We start from the raw sequence: 5,381 nt of genomic DNA on the forward strand, positions 1-5,381 counted from the left end.
TATTGGGTATAGTTAAGGGTTTTACACGGGGTGAAATAAAACTAATATTGCATATGATAACAGCAGCAAGATTGTTGATAGGTAAATATTGGAAGAATGAAGCTTTGCCTACTATCGAGGAATGGACTTTGAAGATGGCTAGTTTTGCAGAGATGGCGAAGATTTCAGCATATTTAAAGGATTGTTCACAAGAGACTTATGAATGGGAATGGAAAAGGTGGATAGAATATGTTCAGAACAAATATCAAACTAGAAAGTATCAAATAGCTTTTATTTGAAAATAATGTATTAGAAATATCTTAATGTAAAGAGACAAAGAGGAAAAATTATATAAGGGGAGGGATGGGTTCAAGTTTATATATCAGTGTTATTAGTTATGAGTACATAATAAGGAAGTCTGGGGGGGGGAGGGTTAGGGAGGGTTAGGGAGGATGGGAAGTTTGGGGAGGGAGGTGGGGGGGTGAAAAAAAAGGGGTGAAAATGTAATTGTAAAACTTTTGCAATTAAAAAAAAAAAATCCATCTGGTGGTGATTCTGTCTATCCCACATTTTTCTAGTTTACCCAGAAGAAGGTTGTGGTATACTTTGTCAAATGCCTTGCTGAAGTTTAAGTATACTATTTTCACAGCATTTTGCTGGTCTACTAATTTAGTCACTTTGTCAAAGAATGAAATAAGATTGGTTTGGCATGATCTGTTTTTAACAAAACTGTGCTGGCTACTAGTTATAACTTTATTTGTTTCTAGATCTTCACAGATCTGTTGTTTTGTTATTTTTTACAGAATTTTCCCAGATATTGATGTTAAACTGATTGGTCTGTAGTTTCCTTGGTCTGGATCCCCCCCCCTTTTTTTTTTTGAAGATTGGAACCACATCAGCTCTTTTCCAATCCTTTGGTAATTCTCTGGCACGCCAAGATTTTTAAAATATATGGTACAATGGTTCTGAGATAACATCTGCCAGCTCCTTCAGATCATCAGGTCCCGTGATTTATTATCATCCAAGCTCAGACAAGTGTTTTCTTACAATTTTTTTGTTTATTTTTATTTTAATTTTTATTTCTAATCTGTCTTTTACATCTATGTTTTTGATAGGTTGGGCTATAGTTTCTTTTTGCATGAAGACTGATGCAAAGAATGACTTAAGCAGCTCTGCTTTCTACTGCCTGTTACTTCCTTGCAATTTTCTCTCTTTAATGGACCGTTTCCTTGACTTTTTTCTTGTTATTTGTATACTGAAAGAAACTTTTTAAATTATCTTTGACTTTTGTTGCAAATCTTTGTTCATTCTGGGCCTTTGCTTTCCTGACTTCTTCTTTGCAGATTCGGGCTATCTGCTGATATTCTGCCTTAGTTATGTCTCCCTCTTTCCATTTATGATGTGGTCACTTTCACCCAAGGTTCTGGCAACTTCAATTCCCTCTATCACTTCTCCTCTATTACTAAGAATTAGGTCCAATATAGGACTTCCGGCAGTGACGTCAGCATGCATGGAGCGAGAGAACAGGGCTCTGTTCTTGTAGCTCCAATATTCCCAGCCAGGAAGCCGAATTAGGCACTATTGATCCCGGAGAGATTGATAGAAAAAAGAGGAATCTTCAAGGACCTCGGGGGAAAAAGCAATTGTCCTGAAGGTTCAGGAGAAACCTCTTAATTCTGGTGGGGAAAAAACCAGCCATTTTGGCTGGCCCGAAGCGCTGACAGCCGAGGAGTAGGAAGCGAAAATTGAATCAACATATCACAACGGTATGAGAAGAGACTTTAAAAAAAAAGTGAGGTACAACTATATCATGGAAAGGAAGAGCAGAGAGATCGAGGCTCCCAAATCAGTGGCAGATTTGCAGCTAGATAAACATGGTGACAAAAAGGGAGAGGAGCAGAAGAAGGAACTTTGACAGGTAGTGACTGTGCAAAAGGCGAGAGAGGAGGTGAGAGGAGGAAGAAAACTCCAACGGATATATTTTGAGGCTTGAGAGAGATGTGACTATAAAATAAACAGATTTTCTAGAAGACGGTGTGTTGGATGCTTATCCTATGGTTGAGTAAGTAATATATGTTTATTTTTCTATAAACATTTAACAAAAGATTATTTTATTAATACTGTTCTTAGGTAAGTAATTTCATAAAAATTGTGAACGTGTTTGGATTGCATGGATGATTAGATTAGATTAGATTAAATTAGATTAGATTATATTAGATTAGATTAACAGAGTTGAAAGGGACCTTATAGGTCATCTAGTCCAAAAAACCTCCCACCGCTGCCCAAGTAGGAGATTTTCACTGCGTTCTTGTATTTCCCAGCTGAGCTTCATATTTTTGGACTAATAGACTTACTGTAGTTTGCCAAGATCCTTATCAGTATTTTTACTGCGCATGTCCTACATTCCATTCCTTCATTACTACTCTTTCCTTTGTTCTCTCTGCCAGGAATGGTCCGGCAGAGGAGTGCTGCCAAGATGTAGCTAATTAGATAGATAGATGTTTTGTTACTTTTACAAATAAAAGAGTTTTATTAGAGAATACTTCTTCGGGTTTTATTTCAGAATATTGCAACTTGGAGAAAGCCACGGTCCATCCTCTAATTAATGGTGAGATTATCCCAGAGCCAAAAATGGGATTGATCAAAACCCTGACACCTGTTAGCAGTCGGACGGTTGAAATTATGGTTTTTTCCTTGCTTGTTATTTCTGATAAGACCGCCTAGGCTAATTAGCTAGATGATTGATTTTACGACTGAGGAACGTTAATTAATCTATCTGCTAAGATGCCAAAGAAGAAGAAGAAAAACAAATACAAGATGTATTTTGCTGAAGAGGAGGCAGAAAGAATATTTTCAGATTTCCAGCCCCTTGCTACAGCCACGCAACTTGAACAAGAAGGGGCCATGGGTGAGGAAGATCAAAAAATGCTTTCGGAAATGCGTCAAGGGAGAGATAACAGAACAGCTGCTTTTGAAGATAATGAATTGCGACTGAGGTCGGTAGCTTTTTCTTCTCAATTTGCATGCTATAAATCTATCCTCCCAGAGCCCTCAGATTACGATGTGCTTGGTGCTAGGCCAAGAACATTTTCACAAACTGCTGAGCATTCTTCCTCCCACATGAGAGAGAAGTAATCTACTATCCTCCTCAAAGCCCTGAACTCACTCAGCGCGAGATGGTCATCAAATCCTATTGTGAGCACGTAAAATATTATCTCGGTTCAAGAGGGATTTGTCCATGCTTGAGCAAGATAAGACAGAGCCTCGTGACTTAAGAATCTCTAAAAGCGCCATCTTGTTTTCCTCCTCAGAGCCAAAGACACACCCCCGGTGGATTCTGTGTCAGGCCAATTAAAACAGAGAGCAGTGCACACGTCACATAAAAGTCTCCCTGATCAAGTTACATGTAAACCTGCCACGCAGTCATTTCTTGTAACTGGGCTGCCCGAAACTAAAGGTGCAGCACCATCTGCTGGCGAAAGTAATTTACTACAGGAAGCTGAAAGAGAACGGAGCTTAGATGAGCACTTTGAATTGTTGTAGCAGACGCTAGCAAACATGTCCTTCGCTCATTCAAATGTTCAAGCTGAAATGCCACAAGTGTCTCCACAGACCCCATCTCCAACACCCCCTGGTGGTGCTGGTGTTTTTTTAGATGGAACACAACCATGCTCAATGCAGCAAAGGCAAGCTCAAGCACAAATGGCAGCTGGAATACAGCAAATTCCAATGCAACAGCAGCCACAAATGCCTGCATATGTGCCACAGCCACAAGTGCAAACAGGGACAGCTCCTGGTCCACCTCCAATGGCACAACCAAGACCATTTTTAGGTCCACAACAGGCACAGCAAATACCACAGGCATTTCTGCCAGCACAGCCAGCATACCAAATGCATGCTCCTTACCAGGCATTTTCTGTCTCTCCACTAACTGGTGAGTCAAAACTAAAAATGTCAGGACATAATTATAAAGCCTGGGTCAGTGAGATTACACTATTGCTTCTTAGAGAAGGCACTCACTGCATGATTTTTAATCCTCCTGCACAGCCATGGACTTTTGCAATAAGAGACTTGGAGATTAGAGCTCGCACAACATTATTGATGTCCATGGATACTGAACTGCAGGTCACTTTTCCACCAAATACAACAGCCCCAAAAATTTGGGCTCAATTGGAAAATTGCTACAGGCCTGTCTCAATTGAATCCTCATGTTTATTCATGTCTGAACTCCACGGTTCGAGATTGAAACCCGGTGAACAAATTGGAGGGCATTTGACCAAACTGAGAGGAATCAGAACAGAATTGAGAGAAAGAGGCCATAATATTGAAGATATTTAAATGATCAGCATCATCATTAACTCATTGAATTATGAATGGAAAGATGCTGTTACAAAAATTAACCAAGTCCCAATTGCTCAACGCACAGTGGACAATGTCTGTAGACTTTTAATTGAAGAACAGGCATTCACGTTGGCCACGCCACATTTGAGAGGATCACCTGCATCAAGAGCTCCAGCTAGGCACCCCTTCCGAGGAAGAACCTACGCTCCAAGGATGCCAAGGTGCAACACCTGCAATCGTGTGGGACATGCCACCCGGGATTGTCCCCAACAAGTTCCAGCTCCCGTCTCGTACCAGCCCAGAGGAACAGATTCCAGAGGCAGAGGCAGAGGCGGAAGACAAGGTCGTTGTGGTCCCCGGCATGATCCACAAGCTCCAATCGCCACATTGGCTTTAACCAATGATCCACAACTTCAACCTGAGTACGACAGACGACTCCTGTGGACTTTGGACAGTGGTGCAGCATTGCATGTTACCTACAGAAAAGAACTTTTCACAGACATGCACGAGCCTGAACCAGAACTACGTGAACTTTACTCTTTTTCCAATCATCCTTGTCAGGTCAAAGGAAAAGGAACTGTTTATGTTGAAGAGCTCGATGCATTCATTCCTGATGTTTATTATATACCAACAGCAACCAGTAATTTGCTTAGTCAGAGTCACTTGTCTAGAATGTTAAAATTCCAGGTTCACCACCTTGAAAATGCAAGTTACATAGTTAAAGATGGAGATATTGTTGCTGGAACCATATTAATTGGTGGTGTTTATTACTTAAAGCCAAAGCCTAAACCGCAAACACAGGCAAGTATACAAACTCCAAAAAGGGAGAGCACAGGCCCAGAGAGAGATGCTCCAGAGAGAGATCCTGTTGCTATTCCAAAGGCTCCTAAAGCCAACAAAAATAGAATTGGTAAACAGGTTGCTCAGAGCAAGCCTGACACACCGGCTCAAAATGGGGTCGTAGAACGAAGACAAGGGGTACTGCAAACCATGATGCGTTGTCTCCTAGAAGACGCCAACCTTGATATGATATACTGGGGTGAAGCTATAAAATATGCAAA

The 5,381-nt window shown here is 40.8% G+C and overlaps 1 pseudogene; it reads left to right on the plus strand.

The window, feature by feature from the left end:
- Positions 1-2,763: 2,763 nt before the first annotated feature.
- On the plus strand, positions 2,764-4,584 carry LOC139311259 (uncharacterized; annotated as a pseudogene).
- Positions 4,585-5,381: the final 797 nt, after the last annotated feature.

This window comes from Pituophis catenifer, unplaced genomic scaffold (genome assembly GCF_029215685.1).
Source record: "Pituophis catenifer annectens isolate HBS135680 unplaced genomic scaffold, rPitCat1.0.hap2 SCAF_2, whole genome shotgun sequence".
Classification (NCBI taxonomy): Eukaryota; Metazoa; Chordata; class Lepidosauria; order Squamata; family Colubridae; genus Pituophis; species Pituophis catenifer.